Source organism: Podarcis melisellensis, assembly GCF_964234715.1.
Source record: "Podarcis melisellensis genome assembly, chromosome: 1".
NCBI classification, from domain to species: Eukaryota; Metazoa; Chordata; class Lepidosauria; order Squamata; family Lacertidae; genus Podarcis; species Podarcis melisellensis.
The window spans coordinates 133,826,884-133,843,680 of NC_138528.1; the positions used below are offsets into that span (position 1 = coordinate 133,826,884).

Below are 16,797 nucleotides of genomic sequence, written 5' to 3' on the forward strand. Positions count from 1 at the left end.
ATCACCTACCTCATTCCTCCAAAAACATCCTGAAAATACACCTTTGCCTTTGCTTGTCCTTTCACTGTCCCCACTTCCCATCCTCGTGTTCCTGCCGGGGGAACCTCAGGGTGACCTTCAGCTAGTTGGGCAACATTTGCCCCTATGGCATGAGGCTGGGGTTTTCTCAGAAGTAGTCAAAAACGCATCTAAAAAGCATATCCAAAAGGTTATGCATGTCCTCCCAAGTAGGGGGGGTGCATCCAATAGATCGAAATGGACTATTAATGTTTTTGGGGTCCTCTGAGAAGGGAGGATTCTGGTCCTTCCAGCTATACAGGTCCGTGGCACCAAAGGGACTGTATACGTAAATTATGGCATTATTAGCACTTAGAGCCTCTTGGAGGGGCAGCACCTGCCCACTTGAGGAAATTTTGCATTCTGTGGCCATGACTTTGGAGAGTTAAAGGGGAAAGTCCTCTTTTTTTGGCCAATTGTTTATTATTGATTTTACAAATTAAACCAAGTTAATTTAATTTGATACAATTTCTCTTTTAAAAAAAAACTGTTTTCCCTCCCCATTACAGGATATGTCCAAGATGTATCTCCATTGCTGTGGCCATTGTCACTTCATTGTCTAGATCAGTGTTTCCCAACCTTGGGCCTCCAGCTGTTTTTGAACTACAATTCCCATCATCCCTGACCACTGGTCTTGCTAGCTAGGGATGATGGGAGTTGTAGGCCAAAAACATCTGGAGGCACAAGGTTGGGAAACACTGGTCTAGATGACATCATTTCACTTGCCATTGTTGTTCATTCAGCTGCTCTTTTAATCACCTGACAAACAGCAACTTCTATTTAATCCTTAATATATATAATGTGCGACACATGCAGTGTGTTATTACAAGTTCAGTTCTTTGTCTGTTTAAGCACTCATAAATTGGGGTTGCTGAATTAGTAGAGATTGCTACAGAGGTATGGAGACAGAGAGATGATGTGGAAGTAAAGGAAGCAGAGAAAAGGCAGATGCACTTGAGGGCAGCAGCATTTCAAGACAAAGGATGTCCAGAGGGGGGGGGGGCTCAGCCCAAGGTGCGCAATAGGCGACCCTTTCTGTGGAAAAACCCCTAGGGCCCAAACAGTAAGGAGCAAGGGCACTGCAAAAAGAATTGTCCGCTCAGGAAAGGAATCCCAAGGTCTTGAGAGCACTCAGGTTAGAAGAAGAGTTGGAGGAGTGATGGGGACCGGGGTCTGGCACCTCTCTATGGCAAAAGCGGCGCAGCCTTGCCAGGCCACAAAAAAGGAAAAGGACATACTGCCTCTAAGCGGGCCAGGAAGCTTGCTGAGGAGAGTCTTGTGGGAGCTGCTTTGTTCTGTCTGCTATTTTTTCCACTTCTTTCGAAGGAGACCTGAAAGGGAAGCATGGGCATGACTCAGAATCAATGGGATTTCTGGTGGTTGTGGATTGTACCCACACTATTCAAACATCATTTAGATAATCACGGAGCCATTGCATGTGGCAGTTGACACAAGTGCTGAACCATTTGCAGTACCACCATCTGCCGCGATTAATGCAAAGCCTGAGCCTGCAAATACAAGGAACTGAATTGTAGCAACACACCCACCCAGAGAGAGTGTGCCTTTGGATCTTGCCACACAAGAGGTTTTCTCCAGTAATGCTGATGACCGCCAACAAATATATTTTGTTCTTGTTTAATACTATGAGAATCTCAAGGCATCAGTCAAATGAGGAGGGAGGCAATTTCCACCCATTCTCTCTCCCTGCCTCACCCACATGTCTCTCTGGTGGGGGGAGGGTCTTCTCTTAAAACATGGCCTTAACTCTCCCTTCAGTTGGATAGCACTCTATATCTTTATGGGTTGCTGTTGCTGAATCCACCCACAAATTGTGTCCTCAGTTTTCTCTCCTTTCTGCTTTTGTTTAAATCAAAAATTAAAATATAATTAACTTTGTTAGTATGTCCTAGCTCTGGGAGCATAGATAGGGTTTTCTTTCTTCTGTTAAGGTGTCTTCTCCTGAACCACCCTCCCATTCAGAGCCTGGTCACATTGCCCCATCTTCCAGGAAGGAGCAGGACTTGACTGCTTGATCACCTCTCATCTACTCATGTTATATTCTCCAAAACCTCAACTTCCCTTCCCTCAAGCTGGGAAACATGGCTACAGAGTGAGTCCACCTGGCTCCTGGGAGTGTTGTTAACTGAGCAAGTGATCCAAGAAACAGTTGACCCTCTTGTTGTGTTATGGAGGGATAGATATAAAATATGAGTAGGGTTCTGGGTATGGATGAGGTGAGGGTTCACTCACTCAAGTTCCTGCTCTTCCCCAAGATGTAGTATTGGAAACTCATACCACAGCCATAAGGTGCACTTTTAGAATTGTATTACTGAACATTTTTAGGAGGCAAACCAGCTATATAGTTTGATGGTGCCAATTGTGTTATGGTAATGCTGTGCACTGGCTCTAATAAGGGTATTGTTCACATGACGTGTGTCATAGTGCAGGCCTGCATGGTATCAGTTGAAGGTATTTCACCATTAAAAAGCAAGTTGATTTGGGCTTGTGTAGTACCTTTATTTGACACCAGACAGTGGTTCTGTTTGAAAGCCACAATGAGCTATGATTTATAGTGATGGAAGTGAGCCAAATCGAGCCTTCCCATGAGCTTGAATTCTCCATCCCTCTCCTCCTCTCCTCTTGGCATGGCTGTGAAGAAGAGGTTGGAAGCTTCTCTTTTAGATTAACTGCAGTGTATTATGTTGGAGTGTTTAAATGCATGTGCAAAGTCACCCTAACATACCGTTTCTATATATTGATCTGTAAACTAAACTTCATATCCTGAGGCTATCAAGTGCTTAAGAAATGTTTATTCCTTTCTAAGCTTTGACCTGTTAGCAAGATATATCAACTCTGACAGTTGGGTTGTCCTATCGATTGCTAGATATGCCCTGTTCCCTCCAAGGAATAAGGAGAGGAGACCGAGTCTGGGAGACTGGGAGAAGAAGGGTAGCTGACCTGCTGCTGTGTACAGAGCGTGAAAAGTCATCTCCCCACCCCAGCCCCCCAAGGCAGTCCAGGTGCAGTGCAAGACAAGCCAAACAACAAGCAATAAATATATAGGATAATGTTTGCACTGCATTTCTATTATTTTATGGGGAAAGAGTAAAACCTGGCTCAAGAAACAATCCCCCCCCCACACACCCATGTGGAGAGTGGGAGAACTGGAGAAGACATGGCTGAAGACTGTGGAGATCAGCCTTCTACTGAGTACTATGGCATGGCATTGCCACAACAATAGGGCTCAATGGGTGAGTTTCTACACTGCTCAGGGTCCATGATCAGGTTAAACAAGCATTTGAGTCTACATTAAGGGCAGGATCCAATTAGTGAACCCCATCACCAGAAGCCCTGTCTAAGGACGTCCCCTACAGATCCTGTTCTTCAACTTTTCTCAGACTTTTATTAGTGGTGGAAATGGTTACTCCATTGTTGCATTTGGGGGACATCCAAGCTTTTTTTCCTATCTAGACTGGATTGTGCTGCTGCTGCTTTATAAAATTAATATTATTATTTGATTTGACTAATTTTAATGTTATATTGCCAGTTCTTAAGAGTATTATTGCTTGCTTTTAAGCTTCTGAGATTGAGTGGGATGAAGAAAATCCATTCTGCACAAATTGAGATGTATCTAAACATCATAAAATCAGACTATGAGATGGTAGATTAATTACCACATCAATAGTCTATCTATTGTAGTGAGATTAATTTTATGCTAAGTGCCACCTTTGTTTCGTTAAAAAAAAATTAAGGCAAAATATTTTTCTCCCTTCCCTTTCAATGTGGTTTCTACTCTTGGTTCCTGATTCCCACTCCTGGTAGGCGTCACAAGCTTGTCCTGCTACTCACTTACTCCTGAAGCTTTAGTGACAGCCCTCCATCACCTGTTAGCACTCCAGCTCATCCCCTGCTCACAAACCCCTTGCTCTTAAAAGAGGTCCTGATGAGAAAGCTGGGATGGGCCAGATTTATAACAATTCCAGGGACTTGCGCCCAGAGACACTTGACAGATTTGAACTACATCCAGGCTCAAGATTTTCCCCCCTGCACACGACTGATTCTCCAGGCAGCTTTTTGCAATGGTGCAAAGGTACCTCAAGGACTTTGTCCACAGCACTTGAATCTACCCAGTGTCCTGCTGGCATCAGCTACCTAACCTTTATAATGAGATGTGATCCTTATCTGTGTGGAATCTCCATGTGCAGGCCTGAAGCAGCAGCCTCATGCTTTCAGGCAGCCATAATGGGCAGGGAGCCTTGCATTCAGGGTGTAATGTATTTTTAATTACATCTTTTGAATGCCCTTGATGGAGATTTTCCAGTCCATCACCTCCACCCTTTGTCAGTGTTAATGGATTGCATTGATTATGTGATTTGTAAATTTTGCTAGTGGTACACATAGCATGGTAGAATTTAATCTTCTAATTGATTTAATTGATTACATTTTGAATTTTATTAGGGTCCAGGCATTGTTCAAGATATCAAATATTCAAGGAGGGCATATTCTAGTCTTACATCAGAATTTTAAAGCAGCATGTGCACAAGGCCCTTAAAAATACTACAGTGATTAAATCTTAGGTGCCTTTTCGAACTACAACAGCTTACTCCTACATTCATTCTAGCAGTGAAGTGCTTTGCTTCTGTACTGTTTGCTTTGCCACGCCAGTGGAAAGCAAAGGATTGTTCTTCCTTGCTGCTCTGTCCCTAAACGGCATCAACCAGGGGAGTATAGGGTGGGTTCTGTCCTTGAAAAGGACAACCAGGAGAAATAGTTACACTATGCTCCAAAAGTATTCACGCTGTGGGCAGAATTACCTGTCATGCTTGTATTTCCCTAAATGTGTGCATCAGCTGTGGCAGCAGCAGGATTTTCAAAATAGTATCAGCAAGTAGAAGGTGGGTGCCTTACCTTTCCTAAGCCCCCTGGTCTCCCCAGGCATATACTCCCCAGGCTCTTTTACCAACCATTGGCCTTCATCTGGTCTTGGAAAATAGCTTTGGGGAAGCAGTAAGTTATCTGGCACGGGCCTGCACAGGGGAGAACTGGCGCCTGCCTTTCTCTAGAAATGTATGTTTGTTTGTTGCATTTCTGTCCCACTGTTTCCTCCATGAAGATCAAGGGGGCTAACAAGGTTCTCCCCCTCCTCTTTTAATCCCTACAACAAGCCTGCGAGGTAGGTAAGGCTGAGGAGCAGTGGCTGGCCCCCCAAGCTCACCCAGTGAGCTTCATGGCTGAGCGGGGATTTGAACTCTAGAGATTTTGGGATTTGTACCCTATGCTTTATTCTCACCTCCTCCTGGGCCTTGACAGTCATTCCCATACTGCGGGCTCTACTTTTCTCCTCTCCTTTTTCTCCGGCTGAGGGACTGTTGGAAACAAAATGGTGGAGGGAGAAGGAAGCATTATTTGGTTTTGCTTCACATGAACATAAGACCCTTGTGTTCAACACCAGATTGAGGCCCCTTCAGCTGGCGGCTTTTCTTCCAATGCCAGAAAATAGGTTTCTTAAAACACCAGTGGGATACGAGGTATTTGTAGCAAATACCCAGTATTCCCAGACTAACTCAGCTCAATGCACCTTCTAGACCCCTAGAGCCTTTGGGTTGAGTTGGAATGAAAGAGAAGGCAGCTGGCCAGCCTGGTTGAGCTGGGAGATCACTACAGGGAAAGGCAGGAAAGGGTGACTAGTTTAGCGCAGCAGAAGACCCCTAGGGATCTCCTCCTGCTAATCCCCTCTTGTCCTTCCCAAATGCAATCACACTGTGTTCAGCTAGCAAATGCTAAGCAAGCTCTTCTGCAGATTAAACAGCCTGTTGACGGCGAAAGATGAAAACGAATTAGATGTGCTACTTTCATGTGACCAGAAAGCTGCGGCCTGTTTTATTCTCATTTGTGTAAGGAGAGACAAAGAGGCAAACTGCCGAAGTTCAAAGGTGAGTCACCATTGCCTCTAAAAGCTGACCTGCAGCTGTTGTCACCCACTAGCCATGTTTGGTGAGCCAAAAGAGGCTCAATCAACTTCCTTGTTTTGCTGCCTGCTTGGGAATGAAGAGCTCCCAGTGGGCCACGAGGCAGAACCGATGGATTCCAGTCCACTTGGTGCATCCTAACTGGCACAGGCTTGCCTGAAAGGGAACCTTTGCATTTCCCAGACACACCCACTCCTCTGCAATAAATATGAAACCACCCCATGAGAGATTGTCAAGGTTGGTCCTTTTGCAGCAGGGACACCACTGCTGATCTGGTGACAGAGGCTCCCTCATAATTTTAAAATGATCTGAAGCGGAGGAGGGCCTTTATGCCAGGATCATCTCAGGAATTATTTTTTAAAAAATGGATCTTGGGGAAATATACCTGGCAAGTCTTATCTGGGCCTGGGCCATACTCAGCTGCCCTCTTTAGTTTGGGCGGCCACAGCTTTCCTGAAAGGCATCAGTATGCTCACCGGACGGAACAGCAATGGCTGCATTTAGTGGTGCACATCTATGGGCTGATACTCGTTCCCCAGCTTTTGCTGAGCCCAGCCGCCTCCTTGATTTCACAGCCACTGACAATGCAAGAGACTTGATCCAAATATGGAAAGTTGGGGTGGGCTGGGTTCAGTCATATTTAAGTAAATAAATGTACGAAATCTCTGGACAATCTGTGGAGATACACCTTGAGGGCTCGTAATGTAGGACGGTGGAGAAGAAAACACCAGTCAAATTGGGGCTCATACTGCTGTCGGTGCTTCAGGAAGGTGTGAACACACTGAGCTTTTCTGACCATAGCAAAGGAAGTCTGAATGCAGGCAGAGAACACTTCGTATTCTTTAATATAAATCAGGTGTTGGGTCAGCCAGACAGGGCAAAGGTCTGGCCTGGCTAGTCCCATTGCTTGTACATAGCAAAAAACAACAACATATCATTCTTTACAATTTGGGAACAGACCAAACAGAAGCACCCCCTAGTATGAAAGGGAAAAGGGGTCTGGCCTAGCCTTCGCCCTTACGATGACCACTCTTTATATGGTGGGAATTTATTCATTTATTTTGTATGGAGACCCAACCTACAGTCTGAGGTAGCACAGCTCAAGCTCAGAATCACCACCTCCATTAAGCCTCCAGCAGCCTCTATGAGGCATAGAAAGGGGTTGGGGAAGAGAGCGGTTGAATGGTATTTCTCAATATGGGTTGCCCTTCGTCAGCACATTTAATTGATAATCTCTGCTATCACCTCTAACCCATAACGTTCCTCATAGTTGGTTTGATCCCAATATAAGTATCAAAATAAAAGTTCTCCCTGCCATATAGCTAATTTATTTCATTTCATTTGGTCAGCAGGTGGGAATGAAACCTCTCCTTTTTTGTTAAAAAAAAGTAGTCCACTTTGCTTATCCATTCCTATTTACTTATTAGGATCTGCAGAAAATTAGGAGCATCTTATCACACAGGTGGTACCTCTCAGCCCAGCAAAACTTGGTGACATTTACAGGAGCAAGTGATTTTCTTGTCTCCTGTGTCCTTTATGCCCCTTCCCTGTCCTCACAAGAAGAAAGAGAAAAGTTGGTAACTTTTCAACCTGATGAACAGTGCAGTGTTTCAGGAAAGAAGAGAGATTGGCAGGAGCCAGACAAAAGAGGCTTCAGGAAAATGAGCTTTGCTTATAAGACTGTACTTGCAAAACAAGCCTCTGATATCTCCCTCTTGACATGGCCTCTGTTGTCTACCAGGGCAATCATATCCAACTGTAATTGTCTAACAATTGTTCCGCACTGAGAAAATAGTTCTGATTACAGACATTAACACGTTTAGGCATTAAGTTTCCCCGCTGTAATTACCCTTGAGCTTATTCTCACAAATGAATTAACATGCTGATCGCCTGGACTAATAGAACTAGCAAAAGAGTGATGAATTGCTTCCAAATCAGATAAAATCAAGCATGACATCATTTAATTAATTTCTTCATTGGGGGAGGAGGGGGGTGGAAAGGAGATAGTTGCTTCTGTGTGTGGAATTTTCCCCGTACCCCACCCTTGATATTCAAATCTGACCAGAGAACAAGGGGTGAAGGACTCTCTTGTAGCAGAAGATAAGTTCAGGATGTGTGTAAGTGTGCCGTGTTGAATTCATGGTGTATTCACAGATTTGTGGTTTTTCACAGGATGGATTTAATGACCTGCTGATTCAATTGCAATAAATGTTTCTTTCATAGGCAGCACAAAGGGCTAATGAGCAATTGTTATGTCACAAAAGGAGTGTGATTAGCATTCCTTGGTGGTTCAATCCTGCTGCTCCAGTAATACTGGAATTCAGAAAAGACATGGAAGAGGGGTGATCAAGTGGGAAGAACCATGACAATTGTAATATCCAGCCAGTGATATTGGTCTGGTTTTCCCCATGTGGTACTGTTTGCCCCGATTCTCCAACTGTTATTAAAATGGCCATAGTCTGAGGACTTTGAATATCAAGCTGTGAATATTTGGATAATAGCTGAAGAGTGTGGGCCAAATTCTGCTGGAGCCTTTGGAAATTCACAGCTGACTAAAGAGGTAAATGGATCATCCCGGGTAATTTCTCAAGAGGGTCTTGCACATGTTTAGACGTAGCCTATCCAGCTAATTGAGTCTCCGTCAAGTGGGCCTGATATACAGACACGCAGCCTGGACTGAGCATGGCACAAAATTGAGCATGGAATAATACTGAGAAAGTCATGCTTCCATCAGAACACAATGTGGACAGAATTCTGGTTCTTCTGCAAAGGGAAGCTGTTGCACAGCCTGCTCTGCTCACAATGGTCCTCATGGACAGAAGGGTTGTGTGAATGGTGGGTTTGTTGGGGAATGGGATTGGAGCACTAATGTTGAATGTAAGCTGCCCTTCTTATTAAAAGTGCATTTGGACACTCATCCAAGAGCTGTGGCCTCATTCCTCATGGATCTCAAGGTGCCCTCCACCAATGTCAAGGGTGCGGTAGGAGAGACAGCAGGTATCGGATTGGATACAGATCCAATGAATGCCAACTGTGTTATCAGGGCTGGCCCACTCATGAGGCAAGGGGAGGCAACCACCTCAGGTGGCAGAATCCAGAGGGGCACAGTGTAGATCCCAATGTAGATCTTGATTCCATCCATGTTCCTGATGTAGATCTTCACCCACCCCTTCTCCCTGGCAGGGGAGGGATATCAGGGCCAAAAATGTCTTGGGCCAGCCGGGTACGTTGCCAATAATTGGCTGGACTTTTCCATGGGATTCTCGGGCATCCTGCAGTGTATTGCTTGCTGACATGGTCCTCCTGAAACATAAGCTGAACTTCATGCAAGATGGTACCGTACCTGGGGATTCTGGAGGAGGTTTTCTCCCATTGAGCATGTATTTCTTTATTCTTTCCTTCAGCTCTTCCTCTCTTCTCATTTCCTATAGAAAAAGAGCATCAGTTCAGAATCAGGCCAATTCAGGGAAGATAGGCCTATGAAGGTACTATTGCTAAGCCATGGTAACTGCAAATGGAACCCCCATGTTCAGAATCACAATAACTTGGGTTCTTTGGTGTTTCATTGTGTTTTTAATATTTTGATGGGAGTTGAGTTGGGCCTCAAGTGATTTCCATGGGACTGGAATCATAAAATCAATCCATCTGTCTTTTTTTTTTAACTAGACATTTCAGATTTAATAGATCACAGCTTCATAGTTATTAAAACACTGGAAATGTAAACACATGTAATTTGCATTTAATCCTAAGGCTTTAGGAAGAAAGGTCAGAAAGGGGGAAACCTCATTTAAGAGAATACATTCTGCCTGATTCTTTGTCTCAGAGCACAGTACACAGAAATATATTTTAGCATCATCATAACTAACTGAGCATTGCCTTAACTTATTGAGCATATACAACCCTGCCATAAATACAACCCTGCTATTTATTTGATTTGTACCAGCTGTGCTGAGCTCGTCTAATGTGAGCGGGGAGGGCAAGGTTTGGCTAGAAGGAAAGGCAACATGTTCTGAAAATCCCAAGATTTGGAGGGTGGACTTTTCAAGCAGGGCTCCGAGAAATGTATCACACTAGGCTGATAAAAAAACATCAGGGGAGCAAACTCTGTCCAAATCAAACCCCTTAGGAATAGCTGTGAAGGGATAGGTTATTTTGTAATTAAGACTTGGTTATATAAATATATAATAAAATAACTGCCTAAAAATAAAAATGATGTAAAACAGGATATTGTATGATTTGAGACGGGCACATAATGTTGATATAGGAATTTGAGTTCCCTGTTATGCCCAGTGGTTGCTCGAGGGCGAACAGGCAAGACCCCCACTGGTCTTTTCAAAGGCTTTATTATCGGTGCAAAAACATTCACAGTGAAGAACGTCCCAATCCCATGTCTTGCTCAGTCACTAGCAGAATCTGGGAGTGGGCGGTCCTTAAACTTTCACCAGCAGAGTAGTCTCTTGACCCTCATCCTACGCCTCCCCTCTCTGCACGTAAAGCGACTGCACAAAGAGGGCATGGGCAAAGGGGAACCTTCCTCCTCCCCCCCCCCCCGCTTTGCTCATGCACGGTGCCTTGGCTCTCCCTTGCATCCTCCAAGCCCTGCATCCCTTCCCCACCGGAGGTGTGGCTTTCCTCCTCCACAGAGGAAGTGCTGCTTCTCATGATCTTTGGAGGCTCCCTGTAACCCAACTGCCCTAAACCTGGGAAGTCTATGCAGAATTGAGCCCCTTTGAGGCTGTGTCTTGCTGTATTTTGCAACAGCCAAGCTGCTGGAAAAGGGCCATTGTCTGGTGACAGAGCATCTGCGTTGCTTGCAGGATGTCCTAGGTTCAGTTCCTGGGACCTCCAGTTAAAAGGTTCAGCTAGCAGGTGATGGGAAGCGTCCGGTTCTGGAAAGCTCCAGGTCTGTCTGTCTCGGTAAACAATGCGGAGCTAGAACTGGCAAGTCTAAGACGCAATGAACGGGTGTTTTCTGCCAGGTTTTATTTTTACCATTGGATGGGTTCCAGGTGGAAAAATCGAAACTAGAGACAGAATTGTTAGAACCAAAAACTAAGACACTTTCGAGAATGTATAATCTGCTGCTTAAATGGAATACACAGGATGAGATAGTTAAATCAGCCATGATAAAATGGGCACAGGATATTGGGCATAACATTATGTTTGAAGACTGGGAAAAGTTATGGAACACCGGAATGAAATTTACAGCATGTAATGCCTTGAAGGAAAACATTATGAAAATGATATACCGGTGGTACATGACCCCAGTCAAGCTTGCTAAGATATATCACCTGTCTGACAATAAATGTTGGAAATGTAAGGAGGCTGAAGGGACATTCTTCCACCTCTGGTGGACCTGCCCAAAAGTGAAGGCCTTCTGGGAAGTGATCTACAATGAGCTAAAAAAGGTATTTAAGTATACCTTTCCTAAGAAACCAGAGGCCATTCTTCTGGGTATGGTGGAAGTCACAAGATTTACCCACGCTGGAGGAATGGCAGACGCAGTTGATGGACTATATGGAACTGGCCGAAATGACTGGCAGAATTCGGGACTTGGGAGAGGAAACACTGGAAGAGGACTGGAAGAAATTTAAGGACTATTTGCAAAAATACTATAAGTTGTATGAATGCTAAGAAAAATGCATGACTAAGAAAATCTAGCTTCAGTAACGTGATGATGTGAATTCAGAACTAAGGTATAAGAAAGAAAAGGTGGAATCATGAGACAAGCTTATCATGTTTATTTTAACTATATAAGAATTGGGATACAATCATGAATTTAGAAACATGATAAATTGAAAGATATAATAAGTAACGAAATAAGGTAACAAATTGCTGATGTTTTTATTGCAGGGAACGCAGGGTTTGGAGGATGTGGGGAAGTCCAACTGGATTGTGAAAAACATTATGGAAAGTTGGATCTTATTTATATATTTCTTTCTTTATCTATTCTTCTCTCTTCTTATTTCTAAGCTTTATATTTGTGTTTGTAAGAAAAGAAACTTAATAAAATATTATTTAAAAAAAATATTTTTACCATTGGAGGAGAAGGGAAAGGAGTTGGCTGGAAAGTTGGCTGTGGAGTGTTGTTGTTGTTTTAAATCTACTGCTGCTATCATTCTTTTTAAAAATAATAATAATAATAATCCATTATTATCTGATGCTCTGCAGGCACCTCCTGGCCATCCATACTTTTCCTGAAATGCCTATAAAAGGATGCCATGATGCAATACCCTTCTATAGGCCTTCCTCACTATTCTGAGGTATTCTCAAATTTATCTTTTTCTTGAATTAAATTATTGTAGTCAATCACCATCATCCTTCTGGTATAACCTGAGAGCTTTGGTGGTGCTAAGCCACTGCAATGTTAAAGATCACGGGATATTTATATAAATAAATATTTAAATATTAACATACTGCACATGTGTGTGTGTGTGTGTGTGTGTGTGTGTGTGTGTGTATGCAGTATGTTAATATTTAAATATTTGTATGCAGTGAGCCATAGGAGCAAGCAAATGTCCTCTAACTGTAATTTTAGCCTGGTCAAGGTAATGGACCTTTCTCATTAACTGCCTCCAAATTTCCAATCTACCCATGAACGTGAAAAATCTGTGCTAATTAAGGCCTGTCATATAGGCCAATAGTGCAGAGAGAAGGTAAGAGGTTCCTGGAGAATTACTTTAAAGCCACAGAATCTACATTATGAATGCAATTTTCTGTCCTTAGTAATACCATACTGTGGTTTTTATTAATCATGCAATTGAATTACTTAAATGAATTACCGGTAGGTCTTATTGTGTAATTGGAGATACTGTAGTGGTTTGTATAGACAAGTTGATTAGGTCTCTGAATCTTTGTGATATGCTTCATCCCAAAGAACACAAGGGGAGGGTTCAGACTGTATCGAGTCACATGCACCACCCCATCCCCAACATCCGGTGGTTGTTTGCTCTCCTATCCCAACTTTTCCTCCCCTTCCAACTTTTAGTCTTGCCTAAAAAGGTACCTAGGAATAGTCTAGCAATGTTCAGCTGGACATGGTGAGAATTTTCCTGAAGACTTTCATGCCCTTAGGCAACCCTGCGCAGTGCTGTTTCCCCAGAAAAAAGTGCTACCAGAACTCACCACGAACACCTCCCTCCTTCTATTCGAATAGCAACGGCACCCACCTGAGAGGGGCCAGAAGGGAGTCTGGCAAGTTGAGAAAACACCCTGACCCGACCCTCTTGGAGCCCTCACACGCTCTTTGAGTGGCCCTTGAAAGGGTCACTCAAAGGGTGCAAAATATTTCAGAGGCTCCTGCAATGGGAGCCTTTCTGCCCTCAAGCTGAAGAGCAAAGCATTCTGAAGCTCCCATTTTTGACCAGGCTATTAAATTATATGGTACCTTTGATGAATAGATCAATATTTTCCCAAGTTAAAAAGGCAAAGGATCCCTGACAGTTAAGTTCAGTCGTGGACGACTCTGGGGTTGCAGTGCTCATCTCGCTTTATTGCCCAAGCGAGCCGGTGCACAGCTTCTGGGTCATGTGGCCAGCATGACTAAGCCGCTTCTGGCGAACCAGAGCAGCACACGGAAACGCCGTTCACCTTCCCGCCGGAGCGGTATCTATTTATCTACTTGTGCTGGCTTGCTTTTGAACTGCTAGGTTGGCTACTTAGGTGCAAAACATAAATACTATGGGGGGCATATATCATCTATGAAAATATTTTAACTACCGTATTTTTTGCTCTATAAGACTCACTTTTTCCCTCCTAAAAAGTAAGGGGAAATGTATGTGCGTCTTATTGGAGCGAATGCAGGCTGTGCAGCTATCCCAGAAGCCAGAAAAGCAAGAGGGATTGCTTCTTTCGCTGCGCTGTGATCCCTCTTGCTGTTCTGGCTTCTGAGATTCAGAATATTTTTTTCCTTGTTTTCCTCCTCCAAAAACTAGGTGTGTCTTGTGGTCTTGTGCGTCTTATAGAGCGAAAAATACGGTAGTTATGTTATATCTTTTTTATAAAACACAAAGAGAATAATGTGCTGACCTTTTATTTTTTTAAACAAAAAATACTTGGCATTATGGAGATCGTCTCCCTCAGTGTGAAGTGGAATGTAATACAGTTTATTATCACTAACAAGGGAATGGACCATAACTCTAAAGAGACAGGACCTCAAGTGAGCTATGAAGGTCACTTCCTTGCTTCCAGAAAGGAAATGGACTGACCAATTCAGGCTTTCCGTTTTGAAAAGGAGGGAGGATAATTTCATTTTTATTTAAATAAATACTAAAAATGAAGTTTTTCAATACGGCATTGGGTTGTTGAACCCAAATGTTAAACAGAGCAATTGTGCAACAAGGAATATTTATGTATCTGTATTTTAATGTAAAGTTGTTTCCTTCCAACTATAGGAGTCACACAACTGAATTGAAAATGTGTAAATAGTCTAAATCTGTTTGCAAAAAATTAAATAAAACAAATCTGTATTATTTAAATTATTTCATCATTCCTATTTATAGATGCTCTCTCCTCTAGGAATTTTAGGGAAGAAAGATGACTTGCCAAACAGACTCTTGGCAACAGCGATATACTTTCAAACAACAGGCGTGCAGACTTAAGTTGCGCATACAAAAGTAAACCCCATCATGCTCACTAAGATGTGCTAGTTAGCAAGTATATATTGATCTAAGAATTAGATTTTTTCTCTCTTGAACTAGGAGTATCAAATTTCAAAAGCAGCATTTCAGCAGTTTGAAATTAAAATTTTAATTCTGAAGTTATTGAAAATTTCTCATTCATTCAACACGTTCAGTTATCAATTAATTAATTACTGGATGCATGCAAATAGCTTTAGCCACATTCTTTCCATCTGCAGAGAAAGGGTTTTTTGTTTCATTTTTTGCATTATTGGAAATTATGGTGCATTTGTCAGAATAAGAGCTAGAGGGAGGACTGCTGTGATGTGCCTTTAAGTGCCAAATCCGGTGCTACATTGTGCAGTCCCTGTTTCAACAATGCAAAAGTTACCTATGATATTAGTTTCAGCATATTTTAACATAAACTAATTTTGACCAGAGTATGATTAACAGCCTGCCAAATGCCATACAATTTTCACCTCTCCCCAGCTTCAAATGTCACTATTTTACAGATCACTAGATGCCTTTAAAGATTGCAAAGTTTGGGACTTCCGGAGGCGGCGCGAACGGTAATGGCTGCCAGCTCCTGATCGGGAGAAGGCAGCTCCGTCGAAACGGGTCGCCCGCTGCGGCGAAGCGGGGACCCATCCAGAAAAACCACAGGCAGCAGAAGCCTGTGGTCCTGAGACCCGGCGGGCGCCAAAAGCGGCCCCTAAAACGACGAAGGGACCCCGTAAGGGGCTCCGGACCGCGGAGGGGGTAGCGGCACTGTGGGTCGTTTCGCGATCGACGGAGCGAAGCCGCGTTGCTGTTGCCGGTGAGCGCTGACCTTTCTTCTTGAAATTGCTAACTCTGGAAAGCAACAACCCGTGAGTAATTTGGACAATACACTGCTAAAGTTTTTAAAATTACGAATTCGGCTGAAAGCGGAGTGACGATAAACAGGAAGTCCGTCTTCCGCTAACATTGAACTTGAAAGCAAAGAGCAGGAGGAGTGGAGACAAAGAGTAACGTTTTGCATTGACTGATCTGGCATCTATCTAAACTGTTTTTCCTGGCTGACTTAAAGACTTTAAGTGGTTGATTTTTGGACTTATATTTGAGATAAGGATACCTTTCTTCTGTTGACCTTTTGAATTACAAATAAAAGTAAGAAGCCCAGGAACTGGTGCTGCCTGAGTAACTGAGCAACCAGCTTGCAGATTGTGGATACTTTGAATCTGAACTTTGGAACATACTGAGTTTGAACTTGTTACTTTGAAACACCTGTTGTCTAAGCACTTTTGGAAACATTGTTTGGCTTTAAGTATTAACTCTGCTAAAACCTATCTTTGAGAAGATCTTTGGTTATTAAATTAGACTTATTAATTTTAATTGGACTGGACTTCCTCCCTAAAGACATTCTAAGCTCCACCTAGAGGATTTTGGATTTACAGCAGTGACTTTGTTTTACTTTCTCTTTCCCGGCCTCCTGTCTGAGTGCTACCATCTGGGCTGCTATTTTCTCATGGGAACAATTCAGCTTGACCTTGGTTTTTAGATAACTTTGGAATGAGTGGAACAAGAAAAAGGGGAAGAACCAGACAAACAACTTTAACTTTGCCTACAGTCTCACAGCGTAGATCATCTGTGCCTGTTTTGCCTACTACTTTGCCTCCTGAGGCAGAAGCGGCCTCCCTGTTACAATCAGGGGAGGGAGAAATTGAGGAATTACAACTGGAAGATATGGCCTCAGGAGCAAGTGGCACTGTTTTGGAGAAAATTTTTGAAAAATTGGAGGCTCTGGACAGAAAGGTAGATCAGCAATCAGCAAAAATCGACTTAAACACAGAAAGTTTAAATAGACTGACTGGACAAGTTGCACAGAATGTTCAATCTATTGGAGAACTGAAGGAGGCTGTAGGTGAAAACCGGAAATTGGCTGAGGATACTAGCCAAAGACTGGGACAGCTTGAAAAAGAAGTAAGACCACTCAGCAAACAAGTAGGAGAACATCAGATCTACTTCTCTATGACAGAACTTCGGAACAGGGAGGCTAATTTAAGGATACGCTCAATACCAGAAGTGGAAGAAGGTAACTTAACTGAGTTCCTTACCAAAGAATTCTCCAAGTTTTGGAACTTAGAAGAAAAAGACTTTAAGATACTATCGGC

General features: G+C 43.1%; 1 long non-coding RNA gene across 2 annotated transcripts in view; it reads right to left on the reverse strand.

The window, feature by feature from the left end:
• Positions 1–817: 817 nt before the first annotated feature.
• The window catches only part of LOC309363457, a 141,872-nt gene continuing 125,892 nt past the window's right edge, over positions 818–16,797 (reverse strand). For both annotated transcript variants that reach the window (XR_014165355.1, XR_014165356.1), the window contains 3 exons: positions 9,370–9,451; positions 5,348–5,423; positions 818–1,388 (listed from right to left, as the gene is read on the reverse strand). This is a non-coding gene — a long non-coding RNA (uncharacterized lncRNA). The remainder of the gene's footprint in view (positions 1,389–5,347; positions 5,424–9,369; positions 9,452–16,797) is intronic.